The sequence below is a fragment of the Mesoplodon densirostris genome, chromosome 12 (genome assembly GCF_025265405.1).
Source record: "Mesoplodon densirostris isolate mMesDen1 chromosome 12, mMesDen1 primary haplotype, whole genome shotgun sequence".
NCBI classification, from domain to species: Eukaryota; Metazoa; Chordata; class Mammalia; order Artiodactyla; family Ziphiidae; genus Mesoplodon; species Mesoplodon densirostris.
This window is the reverse complement of record NC_082672.1, coordinates 47,875,211-47,898,619: the sequence shown is the minus strand read 5'-3', so window position 1 is coordinate 47,898,619 and position 23,409 is coordinate 47,875,211. Positions and strand designations below refer to the sequence as shown.

General features: G+C 36.4%; 1 pseudogene; it reads right to left on the bottom strand.

Annotated features, from left to right (window-relative positions):
• Positions 1–10,997: 10,997 nt before the first annotated feature.
• LOC132499840 (CWF19-like protein 1) lies at positions 10,998–23,015 on the bottom strand (annotated as a pseudogene).
• Between the last annotated feature and the right edge of the window lie 394 nt (positions 23,016–23,409).

The following is a 23,409-nucleotide window of genomic DNA, read 5'->3' as shown; positions in this document are numbered from 1 at the left end:
ACATAGTTGATATTCAATAAATGACCTTGGAAAGACACCTAATCTGTTAAAGTTTGTCAGATACTTCAGAAAAACTTTGATCTTCTCTTAGATCTCTTTCCTTTTTTTATGGAAAATGTCCAACAATCTGCAATTTATATTGCATTTGAAAAAAAAACTTTGATTTACTTTTATGTATTTTATTATAGAATATTTCAAACATGAAAGGTAGAGACTAATTTAATGAATACCCACATACCCACAAGCAAGCTTTAAAAAATTTAAAGTTTGCCATGTTTGTTTTAGATATATTTTTATTATTTTATTTTATTTTTTAATTAATTAATTAATTAGTTATTTATTTTTGGCTGCATTGGGTCTTCGTTGCTGTGCGCGGGCTTTCTCTAGTTGTGTTGAGCGGGGGCTACTCTTTGTTGCGGTGCATGGGCTTCTCATTTTGGTGGCTTCTCTTGTTGTGGAGCACAGGCTCTAGGTGCGTGGGCTTCAGTAGTTGCAGCACGTGGGCTCAGTAGTTGTGGCGCACGGGCTTAGCTGCTCTGCGGCATGTGGGATCTTCCTGGACCAGGGATTGAACCCGTGTCCCCTGCATTGGCAGGTGGATTCTTAACCTCTGCTCCACCAGGGAAGTCCCAGATATATTTTTAAAAAGAAGCAAAATACTGCAGATACTTTTGAAGCCTCCACCCGTCCACGAGTCTATCTGCCTCCCCATTTCCCTCCCTCCTGCAGAGGGTACCTCTACTCAGAGGTTGGTGTATATCATTCTCATGCATGGCTCATCAATACATATTTACACTTTTTACTATACAATTGTGTATATTTTACCATTTCATTTTACTATATATGTAACAAATATTTTACCAAGTATATATTTATTTGTAAAATCATTGGTGATACACTGTACATATAATTTTCAAATTTTCTCTTTTCACTCAGTATTATATTTTTCAGATTTTTTTCATGCTTACTCACCTAGTTAAAGATCACTGCTTCTCCAACTCTGGTAAATAAGTTTTTTTTTTTTTAAATATTCAGCCTATCATATGTCTAATTAAAATACAATAAAAAAGGATTATGTGATAAAACAAAGATGATAACGTGATAAAACAAAGATATATTAAAACACAAGTCTACATTTAGCAGATAAAAATTACTCTAACTTGCTATAAAGTTTCTTTAGAAAACAATTAATGAATAGTAACAAATACTTTGCCAGCTGACACTGGTCGAGCATAACTCCTCACCCCTTCAGTGAGGGCTACATTGTGACTTCCTTCCAAAGAGTATGGATGGGGGTGGGAAGGTGTGAAAGAGGAACTTTACACTATAGAAATCTGACAGGTACTAGCACAGCTAGGTGATCAAGGTCAACATCGTCCATGATGTCATGTTGATAGCATGTATCCCTGATATGATGTGATAAGAAGGACATTTTACCTTTGTGATCTTTCTTCGCAAAACACATAACCACAGTACGTCCATGGGGAAAAAGCATTGGAAGTACTTAATGTGAGGGACATTCTACAAAATACCTGACCAGTAGTCCTCAAAACTGTCAAGGTCATTAAAACAAGGAAAGCTTGACAAACTGTCACAGTCTAGAGGAGCTTAACGAGACGTGACGACTAAATGCAACGTGGTATTCTGGATGGGATCCTGGAACAGAAAAGGGATATTAGGTACAAACTGAGGAAATTCAAATAAAGTTTCAAGTCTAGGTAATAATATTATATTAAGGTTGGTTTATTAGTTGTGACAGATGAACACAGTAATATAAGATATTAACCATAGGGGAAAATGGGTACACCATATGCAGAAACTCTCTGCACTATCTGTAAATCTAAAACTATTCTAAAAGAAAACATTTATTTTTTTAAAAAAAGGCTTTTGAGAAAATTTAACATAACCAGGAAAATAAACATTTACTTAAATACCCATGCCTAGAAAACGAAACAAAACAATTGACCGTATATGTAAGCCTTTATTTTGGGATTTTCTATTCTGATCCATGATCTATATGTCTCCTAATGCAATATCACACTGTCTTAATTATGTAGTTTTATAGAAAGTTGTGCAGTCAGGTAGTATAAGTCCTCCAACTCTGTTCTTTTTCGAAGCTTTTTTGGTATTCCAGGCCTTTTGCTTTGCCACTTATTTTTGGATCACCTTGTCAACTTTTTCAAAAAAGACTATAAAGATTTTAATAGAGATTACATTAAATATATACATCAATTTGGGGAGACCTGATATCTTAAAAATATTGAGTCTTACAATCCATGAATATAGAATGGGTTTCAGTTTTGTTATAGATCTCCTTTAAATGCTTTCAGTAATCTTTTTAGATTTCCGTTTACAGGTCTTTCACTTCTTTTATTAAATTTATTCCTAAGTATAGTATTTCTTTTTGATGTTATTGTGAATGAAACTGTTTTCTCAATTTCAGTTTTTGATTGTTTTTGCTAGTATTATAAAACATAATTGTGTTTTTAATTTTGATTTTGTATCCTGTGACCTTTCAAACTTGTTTACTAATTCTAGATTTTGTTTTGTCTGATTTTTTTTGAGGTTCCTTAAGATTTTCTACACACAGGACCATATTGTCTGCAAATGAAGACAGTTTTACTTCTTTCTTTTTCGATATATACTTTTAGTTTATTTTTCTGGCCTGATTGCATGGTCTAGAACCTCTCACACAGTATTGAATAGAAATGACAAGAGCAAACATCTTCTCTTTGTTCCTGATCTAAGTGTGAAATCATTCAATCCTTCACTATTAAGAATTGTCAGCTTTTCTTAGATGCCCTTTGTGAGACTGACAATGTTCCCTACAATTCCTAATTTGTTGAAAGTATTTTTTAATCGTAAGTGGATATTGGATTTTTTTCAAATGCTTTTCTGATTCTACTGAGATGGCCAAGTGGTTTTGTCCTTTATTCCATTAATATTGTGTATTACACTATTTGATTTTTTTTTTGGACGTTAAAGCAATTTTGTATTCCTTGGGATAAATCCCACTTGGACATAGTATATAATCCTTTTGCTATGTTGGCTAGATTTGCTAATATTTTATAAAAGGACTTTTGTATCTATACTTATTTAGGATATTTGTTTACAGTTTTCTGGCCTCAGGATGAGTTGGAAGGTGTTTCTTCCTTCTCTGAAAGAGTTTGTGTTTGGTTGGTATCATTTTTTTCTTTAAATGTTACGTAGGATGCATAGTGAGGTCACCTGGATCTGTTTTTTTTTTTTTTTTTTTTTTTTTGTGGGAGGCTTTTTAATTACTAATTTTATTTCTTCACTTGCTATAGGTTTATACAGATTTTCTATTTCTTCTTGTGTCTCTTTTGGTAATAAGTATATTTGTGTCAGTATGTCCATTTCATCTAAGTTGTTTAATTTGTTGACATAAAGTAGATTGCAATATTTTCTTTTTTTTTTTTCTTTTTTTTTTTTTTTCTTTTTGCGGTATGTGGGCCTCTCACTGTTGTGGCCTCTCCCGCTGCGGAGCACAGGCTCCGGACGCGCAGGCTCAGCGGCCATGGCTCACGGGCCCAGCCGCTCCGCGGCATATGGGATCCTCCCAGACCGGGGCACGAACCCGTGTCCCCTGCATCGGCAGGCGGACTGTTAACCACTTGCGCCACCAGGGAGGCCCGCAATATTTTCTTATAATCATTTAAATTTCTGTTGGAGAATTACTAATGCCCCTTCATTCATTCCTGATTTTATTGATTTGTGCTTCTCTCTTTCTTGCCTTTGTCAGTGCAACTCTTTATCAATTTTGTTAACTTTTCAAAGAACCAACTTTTGGTTTCACTGGTATTCTCTATTGGTTTTCTGTTTTCATTGCTTTCAGCAGTAATCTCTATTATTTCCTTGTTTTTAGTATTATTATTTCCTTGTTTAGAAGCTTAGTCATATTAGATCTTTATTTCTTTCTAATGTAAGTGTTCAAAGAACTAAATTTCCCTCTAAGCACTACTTTAGCTGCATTCCCTTTTGATATGTTGTGTTTTCCTTTTCAAGTAATTCAAGATATTTTCTTATTTTCACTGTGATTTCTTATCTGATCTTTGGGTTATTTATAAATGTGTTGTTTAATTTCCAAATATTTGGGATCTCTCAAAATTTTTTCTGTTGTTAATTTCTAATTTAATTTTATTGTGCTCAGAGAACATATTTTATATGATTTCAATTCTTTTAAATTTATTGAGACATTTTATGGCCTAGATTATGATCTATTTTGGGAAATGTTCTGTTTGTCCTTGAAAAGAATGTGTATTCTGCTGTTTATGGGTGGAGTGTTCTATAAATGTCAGGTGAAGTTGATTGAGGTGTTCAAATCTATATCAGTATTGATTTTCTGCCTAGTTCTGTCAATTGCTAGGTGTAGGGTATTGAAATCTCCACCTGTAATTATTGAACTGTCAATTTTTCCTTTCAGTTCTGTATATATTTATGTATTTTGAGGCTCTAATATTAGGCATATATACATTTATAACTTCCACATATATTGACCCTTGTATCATGAAATGACCTTCTTTGTCACTAGAAATATTTTTTGTCTTAACTTCTGTTTTGCCTGATGTTAGTATAGCCACTCCAGCTTTTTTATGGCTACTGAATGTATGGTATATCTTTTTTCACCTTTTTACTTTCAACCTAATTGTGTCTTTAAATCCAAACTGTGTCTCAATTTGTTTTTTATCATTGGGCAATTTTTTTATGGTACTGAAATATTTGTTTTTAACAACTTTGTCCAGTTTTATGCTTTTCTTGGTGGGGGAGAGGATTCTCCAGTGTCTTCATGCTGCCACATCCAGAAAGCCGAGCTTTCTGTTTTACAAAAAAAAAAAAAAAAAAAAAAATTTGCTTCTCGTAAAAAAATTAAATAATGCATAGAGGGATAAAGAATAAAAATCAATTCCTCTGTATCTCAACTACAACTACTATTAACCTCAATGTGAATATTCTTTCATACTCTCTTAATGCATTAACATGTAGTTTTATATTAAGAGGACCACACATTACAGAATGTTTTACAGCCTTTTTTCATTCACCAGGATAGTGGGTAGGTATTTCAGTGTCAGTGTGAATAGATTTACATCATCCATTTTAATGCCTGGACAGGATTCCATTTTATGACACATTTGTTCTAAAATTTATTAGCCAGTCCCTTACTGAGGAGTTTTAAAATGTCTTCCTCTTTTCTTTCTCATTTTACAAACAACAATGTGATAAATGTACATCTTTGTGCAAATGTCTAGGTATCTTCTCAGGATAAATTTTTGCAGGAAATATTATCAGTTTTCAGGGCGTGATCATTCTGACTTCGGGGATATTTCTTTAAATCACCCTCCAATTTATATCCCTTTCATCAATGCATATATATAGCTATTTCGCAATATTCATAAGCTCTGGGCATTATTATTCCTATGTTTCCCAAGCTAATAATCAGCATTGATAATTTATTCCTACTTTTGTTTGTGTTTGATTGCTAATGCTATTGAACATTTTTTGTTTCTATTGAATATTTGTATTTCTTTTTCTGTATGAATTTCCCATTTTCTATTCTTTCCCCATTTTTTTTTCTATTGGTATTTTTCTTCTTTGTTAGGACTTCTTCTCATTTACCATGTATTTTATCTGTTATTTCCCTTTCCCACTTTTTTCATGTCTTCAACTTTATATTTTTTCTTTTTTTGGCCTTTTAAAAAAAACTACTTTATTTTTATGGCGGAGTGCAGGCTATGTAGTCAAAGTGCTGAGGTTCCAATTCTAGCTGGCCAAGTATAAGCTATGTGACAGTAGAAAATTAGCGATTCTATGCCTCAGTGTCCTCCTATGTAAATTGTGAGTAATGCTAGCACCTACCTTGTAGACACTATGTGAATGTTAAGTGTTATAATAATTGTAAAACATTTTGAATACTGCCTATAAGTTATTAATGAGTCTTAGCTATTATTATTGCTATGCAATAAAATCTATAATTTTTTTTTTCTGATGTTCAGGTTTTCATAGCCAGCCTTACCCTAAGATTTTGTGATCTAAATGTGCTTGGGAAGGGGGAAGGGGCAAGATAGGGATATGGGATTAAGAGAAACAAACTACTGTGTATCATATAAATAAGCAACAAAGATATATTGTACAGCACAAGGAAATATAGCCATTATTTTGTAATAACTTTAAATGGAGTATAATCTATAAAAATACTGAAATATGATATTGTATACTTGAAACTAATATAATATTATAAATTAGCTATATGTCAATAAAAAACTCAAAAAACTGTTCTTGAGCAGTTTAAGATTTTAGATATATTTACTCATACTTTATTTCAGTGCTTCTATAGTATTAATATTTATATACTTATGTATTCAATCTATTTGTATTCATTTTGGTGAGTGAGATGTCTATCAGGAGTTTACTTTTTTTCCAAATGACTGACATTTTGTTGATCATCTATTTTATGAAACAATTACCAAATAATTTAAGAATTTGTTGCATAGTACACTTTATCTTAGTAATTTGAAATGCCTGCTTTTTTTTTTTTAACATCTTTATTGGAGTATAATTGCTCCACAATGGTGTGCTATCTTCTGCTGCACAACAAAGTGAATAAGCTATACATATACACATATCCCCATATCTCCTCCCTCTTACGTCTCCCTCCCACCCTCCCTATCCCACCCCTCTAGGTGGACACAAAGCACCGAGCTGATCTCCCTGTGCTATGTGGCTGCTTTTCACTAGCTATCTATTTTACATTTGGCAGTGCATATATGTCCATGCTCCTCTCTCACTTCATCCCAGCTTACCCTTCCTCCTCCCCATGTCCTCAAGTCCATTCTCTACATCTGCATTCCTCTCCTGCCCCTAGGTTCTTCAGAACCTCCCTTTTTTTCTTTTTAGATTCCATATATATGTGTTAGCATATGGTATTTGTTTTTCTCTTTCTGACTTACTTCACTTTGTATGACAGTCTCTGGGTCTATCCACATCACTACAAATAACTCAATTTTGTTTCCTTTTATGGCTGAGTAATATTCCACTGTATGTATGTGCCACATCTTCTTTATCCATTCATCTGTTGATGGACATTTAGGTTGTTTCCATGTCCTGGCTATTGTAAATAGAGCTTCAATGAACATTGTGGTACATGACTCTTTTTGAATTATAGTTTTTCTCTGGGTATATGCCCAGTAGTGGGATTGCTGGGTCGTATGGTATTTTTAGTTTTTAAGGAACCTCCATACTGTTCTCCATAGTGGCTGTATCAATTTACATTCCCACCAACAGTGCAAGAGGGTTCCCTTTTCTCCACATCCTCTCCAGCATTTATTGTTTGTAGATTTTTTGATGATGGCCATTCTGACTGTAGTTTTGATTTGCGAAATGCCTGCTTTGTATTAGATTGAATTCTCACATATAATTTAGCCTAACTCTGGACTCTCTGTTTTGTTCTAATTATGTCTGTCTACTTCTGCATTGGGATCATGTTACTACTATTTAATTATTGAAACAATTTTAATACATTTATGTCTGCATGATCTTATTTTCTCATCCATAAAATTATGAAAATATCAGTACCTATCTCAGAGAGTTGCTTGAAATTTAATATATATATATATTTTTTAAATTTTATTTATTTTTGGCTGCGTTGGGTCTTCATTGCTGTGTACAGGCTTTCTCTAGTTGCAGCGAGCAGGGGCTACTCTTCATTGCAGTGCACAGGCTTTTCATTGTGGTAGCTTCTCTTGTTGCACAGCATGGGCTCTAGGCACACGGGCTTCAGTAGTTGTGGCTCACAGGCTTAGTTGCTCTGTGATGTGGGATCTTCCTGGACCAGGGATCGAACCCGTGTCCCCTGCATTGGCAGGCAGATTCATAACCACTGTGCCACCAGGGAAGTCCCTAATATATGTTAATTATTTAGAAAAGTTGCTTGACACATGTAAATTTTTCAATACATATTAGAAGTTGTTATAATCATTACTGTGAAAAAGTAGTTTTATGTCTAGACTGATAGATTGGGACAATAAGACCCTCCAGTGAATCATACTCCTGTGTCCATGCCCCTTTGCAATGTGAATTTCTTATTCTTCATCAAGAAATGGAATCTATTTTCCCACCTCTTGGATTGGAATGGGCCTGTGTCTTGTTTTGACCAATAGAATAGTAGAAGGGACCTTGTATGGTTTGTATGCCTGGATCCTGAGAGGCCTTAAAATATCTGCTTTCACCCTATAAGAAAATTTGGATAGGATAATTGAGGTGCCTTGGGTAGCTGTCTTGGATAACCACTAGACACATGAGTGAAGGCATTTTGGATCATCCATTCCCAGGAAAGCTTTCAATCCCAGAAACTGCGTGAGTGACCCCAGGTGAGATTAGCAGAAAGACTGTTCAATGGAGTGCAGCCCAAACTGCAGATTTGTGAGCCAATAAATGTTATTTTAAGCCTCAGTTTTATTCCTTTCAAATGCCACAGTAGGTAACTAGAGACTTCAATTTCCCATTTTAAAGTTAAACAATTACTTCCATCTCTCAACTGGAATTTTGCATTCTTCAAGAATATTTTACTTTCTTTTCTATAATATCTTTTTTTTTTTTTTTTTTTTTGCGGTACACGGGTCTCTCACTGTTGTGGCCTCTCCTGTTGCAGAGCACAGGCTCCAGACGCGCAGGCTCAGCGGCCATGGCTCACGGGCCCAGCCGCTCCGCGGCATGTGGGATCTTCCCGGACCGGGGCACGAACCCGTGTCCCCTGCATTGGCAGGCGGACTCTCAACCACTGTGCCACCAGGGAAACCCCTGTAATTTCTGTTTGAATCTATATTTCAGTCATCATTCTGGCAGCACAAGTGTCTATGAAGATATAGAAAAAGACAAAAACTCAATATTACCTAAAATAAAAATTGACAAATTATTGGGTGATCTGTGAACATCTTTTATACTAATTAAATAGGGAACAGAGCTATATTTAGAACCATTAATGATTCACCTGTGCTTCACCACAGGTGTCCTGGTCATCTGAAACTGAAAGACGGCCAGCCCTATTGTCAGCCATTATACCCTCCCAGTCCCACTATCTAGAAACCTGGTATCAGTACCAAATAAATCAGGTTATTCTGCCCAGAAGTTTGTCAGTTTTATTTGTAATATAAATTCAGGTTGATTACAAAAGACAAATGCAAACCTCTCCTGCTTTAGGAAATAAACCAGAATAAAATATAATAATCAGCACTTCCAAATTAGGAGCTATTATTTTCATGTGGCCAAATCTATTTAATTATGTTTCTCTATTATGTGTGAGAGATGTTCTGAAGTCTAAGAGTTTAAGCATTTTCACATACAGCTTTCCTTCTGTACTATGCCCCTTATTTGGTGTGTGACATATTTTATTTCAGAATTTAGGAAAAATAAAAACTAAAAACTTTACAAAGTCAAGAAGAAAATTAAGACCAACACATAAATGAATAGATTGAAATTTTCCATAAAGTAGTTCCTGAAATAAAGACAATCAAAAAGACTGCTCTCTGGCATATCTATAACAAACAAACAAAAACCTAGGAATAATAAGCAAAGTTAATAATGATAAATTGTTTGGCAACAGCTACAGAAAAGATGGCCTAATAATTCAACCAGAGGACATGGCATTTTGAACTTTTGTGTTGGATAAAAAAAGAAAATAAATTGGCTGGAATTAAATCCCCCAAATTGAAAATTTCTCATTTCTCCAATTTTCAGTTAGTAGAATTATCTTGTATAGAGAAATATTATTTAAAATAATAGTGAATACAGTTCTGCTCTTTATGACAATCGATGTTTCTTATTATTTTTCTAGATGTCAATCATGAGAAAGTTCTTTTTGTAATTTATCTGAGAAAGTACCATCCCATATTCTTCTAAATGGAGATGAGATGGTAATGTGTTTTTTTCCAGTCTCACTAAGGAAAACCTTGAGGGGACCACAATATAATTAGAAATATTGATTTTCTGCCACAGATACCTTTCCCAGCAGTGAATGGCACACCATTCTCTCTATTTGTTTAACATAGTAAGGGAGATCAGCAGTAGGATAGAGGCCAGGGCAATTGCTCCAGTCTATCATACCTCTTATGATCCATGCATCCTAACATATAAAAGTGTGCATCAGATACTTGGCATGACACTGGGTTCTCAGGCCTCTAGGGGTGTGTGTGCGTGCGCGCACATGCTTAAAATCATTTACAATAGATGTGTCTGTATATCTAAACCAGCACATAAGAACTCAGAAGAATTTTTGTTGTAACTTAAAAATTTGTATAGCATTTTATAATTTTCAAAGTGCATTAACATCAACCATCTCATTTTACATTTTCCTACCTCGAATGTATTTTGAGGAAGTAATTGCCTCACACTTTGGAGAAATGACTGTGAACAAGAAAAGCTAAGTGAGATGCCCAAGGTTATAGGGAAAAGGAGGAGACGGGTGGGACACCTGAATTCCTTTACCCAATGCCATGCTGGCCCCAGAGATGGAAAATATATTTTTATGATACTCAATGGGTGAAACTGAAGACTGATACTCTTCTCTTTACTACTTTTTTTCGAAGTACATTTCTTTGAGAAACATGTCCAGTGTAACCTGGGTAGCATTATATACATATATATAAGGATTAAATTTCATTACTATATAGCATATATTCTATTATTCTGAATACTAATACCCATTAAAGATAATGTTCTTAAATGCCATTGGCTTATCCAATTTTGAGAGAGTTCTGGTACAGTACGCTGCACACTTTCCTTCTAAACACACACACCACACACACACACCACATACACCCTATATAGTGTATCAGAAGTTAATAAGTATTAATCAAGCTCTTTAAGCTTAAATATCCAACCAAATACCTGTCTAATTTAGTGTAAAGTAAAAATATCAGAATTTGTGTTGCTCCTACCCATCACACATATTTTTTTTCATGGAAAAGCATTTGGATTTTGATACTTTAAATGTTTTTGAAAATGTTGATAAATACAAGCTGTACTTGGAGCTGGGTGACAGACATGCTTTCAACATATTGGATTTTTATCCGAGAATGTGACTTTTTCCGAAAACCATTCAATCTCAGACCTTTTGCTGCAGGTCGGTTCCATGGGAATGCACGAAAAAGAAGCAGGGCCACAGTCCCCATGGGAGACTGTAGTTTCTTTAAGAACAGGCTGCTGTTACTTCCTGTGAAGTTCATAAAGTCCCTCTCCCTTTGCTTAGTCAACCAGAATGAAGCCTGGTGAGTCAGGCTCTCTTCCTCTTCCTTGCTGCTCCGACACTGCCTTCAGTCAGACTTGTCAGGAATATTAAGGATGGCTTTACTGGCCATGACCTCTCTTCCAAACTGCAAAGGAAAATTCCTTTTAATTCTGTGGAAAAGCTTCTCTCCTGAGCCAAATACAACATAAAAATATGCTGCTGCTCCTGGCTCTGCCATCTGCTTCACGGCAGAGTGCTGGGATGTCCAAGACCACTATCTGTTGTTCCTGTGCTCGGGGAATGAAGGCATTTCTAATGTCATCAGTGGTGTCCTGGCTGATGGCACAAGAATGACCTGGTGCTGGAGGTGATGTCTTTTATCATCTTGTTACCGAATTAAGTCATATGGACCCTGCTTAGGCCCAAGCCTGGCCGAGGCTCTCTGCCTTGGAAGGGGAAGGTTCTTTTTCTGTTCAGCTTAAAGTAGGTGAATAACAAAACCAAAGGTGAGATGGACACAGCACAAACTTATTCAGTGGCCAAAGAATGGAGAAGCAGTTCACAGATCAACTTCTCACCCACCTGGCGAGAGGGATTTAATTTTAGAGTAAAGACAAAGGGAGGAGAAGTGAGGCTAATGATGGGGAGGCATATGCATTAGTCTGCCAGGGAAGGGGCAGGGCTTTTTTGAGGGAGTGGGGTACCACCCCATTTTTATCCTTTTTTGGTCCTTAATGTCTGGTCATGGCCACGGTAGGTGTGTCATTTAATATGCTAATATAGTAAAATCAATGTATAATGAGATTCAGGGTCTGTTGGAGGTCAGATTCATTGCCATCTTGGTCCCAGCTGGTTCCTTCTGGTTTTTTTTTTTTGTGTGTGTGTAGCTTCTTTTCTTATCTCTGGACCCTTTAACTTAAGATTTATGTTCACTCCTGCTAAAGGTGGGAAGTTGGCAGGTTTTGAGCAAGGGCACTCCTGCTAAAGATGGGGGTTGACGAGTTTTGAGTAGCTTTGGCAACGATCTCTCTCAAATTGAACACACCGTTTCCCTTGGCTCTTAACGAACTGCCCCAGTGTAGCATTATACTTCACCTCTACCACCACCTCTGCCAAAGCTCTGCCACTGAATGGTAGTGTCCAATGGGCAGAATGAGGACACAGTCGTCAGATAAGCCTCCTTTGGCCAGGGCAAGGTAGCAATGCATGCCAGTGTTGACCACCAGATGCTTTCTACTTCAGGGCTGGCAGGGCAAAACCAGCACGGGCCTGGAGTCCGGGGAGGTCTGCAAGGCTGCTTTGGGTGAGGAGAAGACTTGTTATCACTGCCAGTAGATGGGTGCTTCCTTCCTGCATCTGTGCAGAGATGATAGAAAATGTACATACAGTTTTTAAACAAATCATTGGTCATAGAAGTAAGAATGATTTCATCTTCTGTGTGTGGGTTGGATATAAAACACCTGTTTAATTTTAACCATCATTATTGTGAGCCAGCCTTGTGGAAGTGGGAGAGAGCCATCTGCTCCAGAAAGGTGATTATGAGTAACATAATGAAGCTTCATTTGGCCAGCACTGATTGGGGCAGAATTGCATGGTGATCATGACAGCTTGGAGATCGGGAAAATTGGGTTTGAATAGGAACTCTCCCACTTACTACCATTGTAAACTCAGACAATTGTTTAACCTCTTTTAGTCTTTGTCCCTTTATCTACAAAGTGAAGATAGATAATCATGTCTACTTCATAGAGTTCTTGTGAGGATTAAATAAGAAAATGCATGTATAGCACCATGCCTGGCACATAATAAACATTCAATAACTGGTTGCTATTACAAGAAATTTGGCAACAATTTCATAAGCAAGATTTATTACTGATTCAAGAGCTCATAGATATTTTTAAAACATGTTTGAAACCTTTGTTCTTTGCTATAAAACTTAATGTAAACACTAATAATGTGAATATTCCTGTCTGTTACAATGTCACTCTTAGAGTTATGGGAATTTGCAATCCTACATTTCTTCCTTCTTTCCTAGTCCAAGCTTCTGCATATTTTGCCAAATTCCACCAAATCATGACTACTTCACTTTGAGAAAGGATCCATTTGCTACTCCTATTCAGTGTCTCAAAGTACTGATCTCTGCGAACTTGATTTTCCACACCCCCTTTGCCAATTGTTTTCTGAAAAGATATGGCTGATGGGAGACAAAAATGGGAAATTGGAGGACTAAGGGAGAAAAGCTAGGTTACTTCTTTGCCATCTCCCTTGGCTTTGGGCTGCATTTCTAGCATAATCTGAGTCTCCATTATTTCATCTCTTTCTGGCAGACCTCTCTGTGGTCAGTTTCCACTGGGCAGGTCTCTGAGTGACTGCTCCTCTGTGGGTTCAGCTTCTGTCTGGATGCTCTGTGTTCAGGCCTTTGGTAGCATCACCTCCTTTGTCTCTCCAGCTCTAGAAGAACTTTCGGCTAATACTAATCTCTGTGTGTTGACACTGAACTATGAGTATCCTCACCGTTCCCTCAGTGTCTTTAGCTCCTACTATTCCTTTGTAACTAATGGCCTCTATTAATAACCTCTATTGGACTACTTGGTCTGGGTTCTTCTGCTGATTAGACCTGACTGATTCAATCATGGTGATTCCACAGCTGTTTTCTAAGCAACTGACCTAGTGTAGAAATTTGATTTTTAGTGAGCTTCACCTTTGAGAGGACATTTACAAAATTAAGTATTGAAATATGATTCATTTCTTTCTTTATTCAAGAAAGCTAAAAAATTCCTGCTCTAGACTTTGATCACTAACTGATATATATATATATATATATATTGCGGTATACGGGCCTCTCACTGTTGTGGCCTCTCCCGTTACAGAGCACAGGCTCCGGGCGCGCAGGCTCAGCGGCCATGGCTCACGGGCCCAGCTGCTCTGCAGCATGTGGGATCTTCCCGGACCGGGGCACGAACCCACGTCCCCTGCATCAGCAGGCGGACTCTCAACCACTGTGCCACCAGGGAAGCCCACTAACTGATTTTGTTAGCAAATAGCTATATAGTAGAAATTCTGTGCCTGAGACTTACAGGTAAGAAAATACAATGAAGTCCAACACATAACCACATGCCCAGAGGACGGAAAAAAGACTCTTTATTTTCTTCATTCTTACTGTTAGTATCATAGTTCCTGATATTAAGGAGTTTGAAGTAGAAATAGTTCAATTAGTTTCAAGTTTATCCGAAATAAAAGAGCTTGGAATTATAAACTAAACCTCAAACCTTATGTATTATGATAGCTTATTTTTCCTTTGTCCTTCATTCATATAGTTCCTCCAAATCAAATAAACAAAAGAAAGAATAAACAAAAGAACGTTCGTTCTAATCAAATATTTTTAAAAAAGAACTAATAGTAGCAAATAAATTTTCTGCTTCGTTGTAGGGAATCTCATAAAATAATCCTGATATTTCAAACTTGCTGCTTAAGTCAATTCAGAAGAATCAAACTTACGACTTCCTTCAACTTTGTAGATCATCTGTAATTTGAGGGAAAAATAGCTGCCAAAGGAAAAAAGTAGTTTAAATTCTGAAGTTTAGGAAAATTATATTAACTAAACATCTCAAATAAAACATAACCAGATTCTCTCAGGCAATTAGAGGGCCACATGCATAACTTTCATCTTTGTGCAGATGGGCTGCATTCAATAGGAAAGAGAGCATTGGACATTCAATGTGTCCTGAGCCATATGTCTTTGTTTAATTGCTTGAATTGGTTCTTTCTGTTTCCCATGCTCATTGGAAAAATATCATCAATCCATCAGAGTTATGGAACTTATCTAAAGTTGTGGAATATCTGCTCTGAAGGATTTATGTGACCGCTATGTTAATATAAATAAATAAATTTATTAAATTGACCATTTCAGGCAAATGTGCACTAAGGTAAACTAAGAATTATCTTAGTTGGTATAGCTGGTGCTTAACAAATGTTATTGACCTTAAAAAATGTCACAGTTTGCCAACAATAATGAAACTAATTTTAAAAAAAACGTTATTCAGGAAGGAAACCTACAGTTTTGAGAACACTTCTCAAAACTGTCTATCAAAGTAACATATTCATAAAAATGAGTCAATTAGGAAAAAATGTGGTGTTTTAATTACACAGAAAGAGTTTGTAAAAGAGAAAACTGGATCCAAGACAGCTTTGGATTCCATCCTTATAAAAATGTAATGTAGTAATGGAAACATATGTTCAAAGATTAATGCAATTCTAAAGGAAACTAGGAAACATCATATGGGAAGAAGTAAGTGAATGTAATGCTTATTTATTAATTAACTGATTTAACGGACTATTTTTAAATTCAGTTTTAGATTTACAGAAGATTTTTTTTTGCGGTACGCGGGCCCCTCACTGTTGAGGCCTCTCTTGTTGTGGAGCACAGGCTCCAGACGCGCAGGCTCAGTAATTGTGGCTCACGGGCTTAGTTGCTCCGCGGCATGTGGGATCTTCCCAGACCGGGGCTTGAACCCGTGTCCCCTGCATTGGCAGGCAGATTCCCAACCACTGCGCCACCAGGGAAGCCCCGACTTACAGAAGATTGAGCAGAATGTACAGAGAATTCCCAGACACCCCTTCCTCCCTGAACATAGTTTCCCTTATTATTAACATTTTGCATTGGTGTGGAACATTTGTTATCACTGATGAGCCTTTATTCACACATTATTAACAACCAGAGTTTATAGTTTACATCAGGGTTCATGCCTTGTGTTGTACTGATATATTCTATGGGTTTTGGCAAACATATAATGACACCTATTCACTGTCATAGTATATTTCAGAATAGTTTCACCGCCCTGAAAAACCCTCTGCGCTCCACTTAGTCATCCCATCTTCCCTTCTCCAAACCTCTGGCAACCACTGCTCTTTATGCTGTCTCCATAGTTTCACCTTTTCCAGAATGTCACAGAGGTGGAATCATACAGTATGTAGACTTTTCAAATTGAATTCTTTCACTTAACAATATGCATTTAAGGTTCCTCCACATCTTCTCATGACTTGATAGCTCATTTACTTTTATTGCTAAATAATATCCCATCATACAGATGTGCCATGATTTACTTATCCATTCATCTATTGAAGGACATTTGGTTGCTTCCAAGTCTCGGCAATTATGAACAAAGCTGCTGTAAACATTCATGTGCAGATTTTTTGTCTGGACATGAGTTTATAACTTATTTGGATATTTCCAGGAATTTTAACATTTATGACAGTTTTATGAAAACTTTATGCTTTAACCTTATGCTTTAACTGACTTAAAATATTAACTAAATTGACAACTTTCTATAAAAAAAATATATATATATGTATATATGTATTAGCAAATTTACCTAAAAAACAGTTGGAAGATCTGGATTGTCCTATAATTACTAAAAAATTGCATCAGTAGCCAAAGATATTCCCTCTAAGAAAATTCCAAGCACACATTCTCTATCGATATGTTCAAACTAGTGTTCACAGAACAAATCATTTCAATCTTAATCATACTCTTCCAGGGCACTTAAAATTTATTTATGAAGCTAGTGTAATTTCAATACCAAAATGCAACAAAGATAGTAAGGTAACAAAGACATGAGCAAATTTTATTTATGTGGCAAAGATGCAAAAATCATAAATAATATGCTTACAAAAAGAATTTAGAACATTTATAAGGCATAATGGTATAATCCACCATGACAAAGTTGAGTTTATTTCAGGAAGATAAGTTTGTATTAATATTAAAAAGTAAATTAATATAATTTGCCATAATACAAGATTAAAGGAGACGATAAAATTACCTCAAGAGTTGCAGAAAAAGCACTCAGTACAGTATAATATTCATTGATGTTGATGTTCTTGGCAACTTAGAAACAGAAGGAAACTTTCTTAATCTGACTTAAAATCAACAGTAAACTTTATATACAGTGAGAACAAACTGAAGCCTCGACCTCTGAGTTTGGGAAAAGACCAAGATTCTAAGGACTACCTTTTTTTTCAATATTTTACCAGTGTTTCTAGACAGTGTGGTATGACAAGAAAAAGAAATGTGTTTAAGGATAGAAAAGAACAAAAATGTGAAAACTTATTTGCAAATCATATAATTGTACAAGGAATAACCCAAAGTGCCTACAAATAAATTATTTGAATTAATAAAAGAGGAAAGCAAAGTTGCTAAATGAAAGTCTGTATAGTAAAATAATTACATCTCTATAGAACAGTAATAAATAGTAAGAATACAGACAAGAAAGTTAAAGATACCATTTATAATAGCACCAAACATACAAATTATATAAAAACATATCTAACAGAACATGTTCAAGAACTCTATGAGGAGATTTAAAAAATAATTTAAAGATAGTATGAAAAGATAAATTATATTAATTTATTTTATCTCAAAGTGATTTATAGATTTAGTGCAATCCTAGTCAAAATCATAGCATGTTTTTTCCATAACAATTGACAAGCTGATAAAAAATGCATATGTAAATTCAAGAGACTGCATATAAATACAGCCTTGCAAAGAATTGCTCTACTGTATATTAAGACTTATTGCCTAGATACACATGTATAGAAATATGGAAACACTGTGTTATGCACCAGGAACTAACTTAGTGGTGTAGGTCAATTACACTTCAGCAGACAAACAAACAAGCAAACAAACTCATAGAAAAAGAAATAAGATTTGTAATTACCAGAGTTGTGGGGGGTAGGAAGAGGGGAAATTAGATTTTAAAAAAGACATTATAAAGCTATATTAATTAAGATAATGTGGCATGGATATAGATATAGACCGGCTAATGAAATAAAATGGAGAGCCCAAGAGCAGATGCACACACATATAGACATATGTATGACAGGGATGACATGGAAGGTTAGTGGAGGATGGACAATCTTTTTCATAAATTCTATTCAGGACACCTGTATTCATATGAACAACAAATCAAAATCCTACTTTACATCATACATAAAATGAACCCTGGGTTGATTAAAGACCTGAAAATGAAAGGCAAAATTATCAACACAGGAAAATATCTTCATGATATCAGGGTAGGGTATAATCTATATCTATTGACTTCATGTTGGTGTATAAAAAAAAGAATATAATAGTAGACAACCAAAAATATTTATTGAATTGAATAGGCCATTCTTTTATGTTTTAAGATGTAGCCACTATGTTATATATGTTAACCTTCTTTCCTTAATAAAATACAAAACACTTCAAATGTGAAACAGTATAGCAGTGATATTTTTGTAGCATGGTGCCATGAGAAATGCAAAATTTTCAAAAATGTCTTTTTATATGCATTGTGGTAAAATTACAGTATTCAAATACCTAATAGACTTTTCTTTTTTTTAAATTGAGGTACAGTTTATTTACAATATTATATAAATTTCAGGTGTAAAACATAGTGATTCACAATTTTTAAAGGTTATATTCCAATTATAGTTATTATAAAATATTGGCTATATTCCCTGTGCTGTACAATGACATCCTTGTAGCTTATTTATTTTATACATAGTAGTTTGTACCTCTTAATCCCCTACACCTATTTTGCCCCTCTCCCCTTCCCTCTCCCCACTGGTAACCACAAGTTTGTTCTCTATATCTGTGAGTCTGTTTCTTTTTTGTTATATTCACTAGTTTGTTGTATGTTTTAGATTCCATGTATAAGTGATATACATTATTTGTCTCTCTCTGTCTGCTTTATTGCACTAAGCATAAACAAATATCTAACAGGCTTTAAACATTCTTTGCCATTTACTTAATATAGCTGTTTCTATTTTGTTATTCAAATAATATCACAAGTTGACATTTTATTTCTAAAATGTAAAAATAAAAATATATGAGAAGAAAGGGAAATAATAAAAATGCCAAATGAGATATGTTTGTGGACCTTGGAGAATTGTTTTTCTAAGGAGTAAAACATCAAATATGAAAAACTTGTTTTATTTTTATTATTATTATTATTTTGTTTGTTTGTTTTTGTGGTACGCGGGTCTCTCACTGTTGTGGCCTCTCCCGTTGTGGAGCACAGGCTCCGGACGTGCAGGCTCAGCAGCCATGGCCCACGGGCCTAGCTGCTCCGCGGCATGTGGGATCTTCCCGGACCGGGGCACAAACCCGTGTCCCCTGCATCAGCAGGTGGACTCTCAACCACTGCGCCACCAGGGAAACCCTATTTTTAAAATAAATAAATTTATTTATTTATTTACTTCGGCTGCGTTGGGTCTTCATTGCTGTGCACAGGCTTTCTCTAGTTGTGGCGAGTGGGGGCTACTCTTCTTTGTGGTGCACAGGCTTCTCACTGTGGTGGCTTCTCTTGTTGTGGAGCATGGGTTCTAGGCATGCAGGGTTCAGTAGTTGTGGCACTGGCTTGGTAGTTGTGGCACACAGGCTTAGTTGCTCCACAGCATGTGGGATCCTCCCAGACCAGGACTCAAACCAGTATCCCCTGCACTGGCAGACAGATTCTTAATTACTGCGCCACCACGGAAGTCCCTGATTTACTTGTTTTAAAGACTACCTTCCCTTCTAAAAAGCTACTAAAACTCAAGTTATTTCTTCAAATATAATGCTTTTTCTTCATAAAAATTGGGTTCTATAGCAAAAATTTTAGAGAGAATTAGTTTTATATGTTCAGCTTAATATTGCAAAAGTTGCATTCCTAAGAAATCTTGTTATTAAAAGTAATTGTTTAACAGGGAAAAAGGAGTTAAGGACTAGAAAGTTTCAGTCTTGCAATAACAAAGTTAACTTTTCTATAGGAATTTCAACAATAATAGTGCTTTTTGAGCTGTTACGGACTAAACATTTATGTTCTCCCCAAATTCATATGTTGAAGCCTAAACCCCCAATGTAACTGTATTTGGAGATAAGACCTGTGAGGAGGCGATAAAGGTTAAATGAAGTCATATGGGTGGGCCCGTAACCCAGTAGGGCTAGTGCCCTTATAAAGAAAAGTAAGAGACAATAGAGTTCATTCCGCCATGTGAGGACACAATGAAGAGACAACCCTCTGCAAGCCAGGAAGAGAGCTCTCACCAGAAAGTGAATCAGCTGCCACCTTGATCTTGAACTTTCCAGACTCCAGAACCGTGAGAAAATTAATTTCTGTTGTTTAAGCCACCCTGTCTATGGTATTTTGTTATGACAGCCTGAGCTGAAAGAGCTAAAAATGCATTGCTGTAAAACCTAAACATCTCTGGCTAAATGTGCCATTTGTGATGCCCTGTATTTGCTCCATAGTAATGGCCATTTCTATCACCATCAGCAGTATAATTAGCATAGTTTCTTATGAACAATATTTATTTCATCCTCATTTTATTATTATTTTATCAGATTTTGCCATTTAACTAACCACCCCAAAACTTAGTGAGTTAAAAATATATACATTTATTTAGCTCATAATCTTCTAGTTCTGGTTTTAGCTGGGATCCTTATGAGTTGGCAGTCACCTGAATGTCAGCTAGGCATATCTGTCTCTGGAGGTGAGTCTGTAGCTAACACTAGCCTATAAGTTTCTCATATTGCTTTGCATTCTTTTATCCCTAGCATTAAACACAGTGTTGGGCAAATTGTGGGAACTTAATAAATACTTATTGGACAGATGGTACTGAGACAGTGACACTGGACTAGGAATTGCCAAGAAAGGTGAAGGTCTTTCAGAGAGCTGACCAGAGTCACTCTTCAGGGAAGGCGTTGGGACCTCTAGGGAGCAAATGGGAATTACATAGAAGGTCTTTGCTAGGAGTTGACCCTTTAAGAACAACCACCCTGGAGCTGCTGGCACCCAGAGCTGCCCTGATGGAAGATTCTGTTGGCAAGAATTGCCTTAATTAAGGCAGGAACTTATTGTTGAAAATCTCCAGTTCATCCCTTGTTGTAGAACATTTACTTACCTCCTCACTAAGGAGTCACAGTTTGATCCTTATAGCAACATACATGAATTTCTCACACAATCTAGTCTTTGTTCTTAATAGAGTTATCCTGTAGCTAGGAAAAATTTTTTAAAAACCACTATGAGTGAAAATTGTTACAAAACACTATCAGGACAGTATTTGGGTGATATGTGAAATATCCAAAAGGATCATAACCAAAGTTTGCAAATTATTTTCTTATATATTATTATAGTGGGTGCTTTAAACACCCTTAGTGAGGTGGGTGGGTCAGTGTTATTGTATTATGATTTCACAGGTATGTAAACAGGCTCAGAGGCTCACAGGACCTGCTCTAGCTTAAGACCAATAATTAGTGAAACCAAGATTCAAAAAAAATAGGATTCCAATCCAAATTATTGGGTTAGCCAAAAAGTTTGTTTTGGTTTTTCCATAACATCTTATGGAAAAACCTGAATGAACATTTTGGCCAACCCAATACTTTCCTCAAGGCAATGTTGCATCTCCAAAAGCAAAACTACAGTTTGAAAAATAAAGAATGTTTTTCGAAGTTTTGTTCCAAAGTCTGAGACGCGCGGTTGTGGCCAGCGGGGAGAAACTATTTGTGTGAAGATACTTGTGAAACTCAATAGCCTATTTGCTAATTTTCTTTTAAAAGAGAGCTTTGAGGGCAGATACTTGAGACATGCTTGCAGAAAAATCCTTCAGAATTTCTCTTTTACATTCAGCTTAACACCTACAAGAGGGTTTATGCTGAACTTATGGTAATAATATGATGAAATTTTGGCCTGTATTTTTTAAAATTTATTTTATTAATTTAATTTTGGCTGCTTTTGGGCCTTCGTTGCTGCGCGTGGACTTTCTCCAGTTGCAGCGAGTGGGGGCTACTCTTCGTTGCAGTGCGCGGGCTTCTCATTATTATGGTGGCTTCTCTTGTTGCGGAGCACGGGCTCTATGCGTGCGGGCTTCAGTAGCTGTGGCTCGTGGGCTCTAGAGCGCAGGCTCAGCAGTTTTGGTGCACAGGCTTAGCTGCTCCGTGGCATGTGGGATCTTCCCCTACCAGGGCTTGAACCCCTGTCCCCTGCATTGGCAGGTGGATTCTTAACCACTGCACCACCAGGGAAGCCCCAGGCCTGTATTTTTTATACCTAGAACATTAGGTTTAAACTAAATTAAGGAGAGTCCTCAGTCTTTGGAGAGACACTTTATAACAGGGATTTATAACATAATCATCCATGTAAATTATACACTTAAAATCTATTTCTTAGGACTTGGAATTTCACTGGCTTTTCCAGTAGTTTACAGTTACTGTACCTTCACTTTAAAGACATTGCTGGTTATGTTTATGATTCATTTGAAGCTGACTCCAGTTAGGAATGAAAACCCCAAACAGTGTATTGTTCTATAGAAAAATGCCATCTGCTTAGAGTGATTCCCTTTAAGATGTGGATTCAGAACTCCTTTTTTTTGTGGAACAACCCACTTTAGCTCTGGATTGGCTGTGGCCTGTCCTGTGGCCTGCAGGCAGGACGAATTTTCAGGTTGCTCGTCCGCTGACCTTGCACAGACCTTCCGTCGCCACTGCCAACCGCACGTGCGCTGCTGGCTCAGGGCTGTTCCGGTGTGGCGCTGTCCAGCCTGGGGGAAAGGATGATAAAGAAGGGTAGACGCCTGAGGACTTGGCTCTACTTGTAAAAACCTGAACCACGGAGGAGCCAATGAATGGCAACATCCTTAAGTGGGGCGTGAGGGACGTGGCTGAAGAAAACTGCACCACGCTGCACCTGATACGTTGGTACGCATTTAGATAGAGATCCACTCCGAAACCTGGGGGCTTCTGAAGGTTTTCTCTATGAAGCATCTGTAAATACAGTCTCTTAACGTTTTTTTTTTTTTTAAAAAAACTGCATTGTGGTGAGAATCTGGCAATATATTCATCCGCTTGCATCTCGACATACTGAGGTTCACCCACAAATTGACTCCCATGAAAAATCCCGTGGGAAAGAAGAGAGGAAACACCCTTAAAGCAGTAGCCTCCAATGTTGAGAGGAAAACAGAGAAAAAGAGAAAAAAGTAGTAGAGAAAGACAAAAAGTCATCTGAAAGCAAAGGAGAACAGAGAGAGAAAGATTGCAAAGAAATGGGGACACATGAGGGGTAAAAGAAGGAAAATACTTTGAGGGAAACAACTTATATATCATCGGAAAGTCAGTTTACCCTTTTTGAAACCTACCTACCAAAGAACTTTTCTATTTT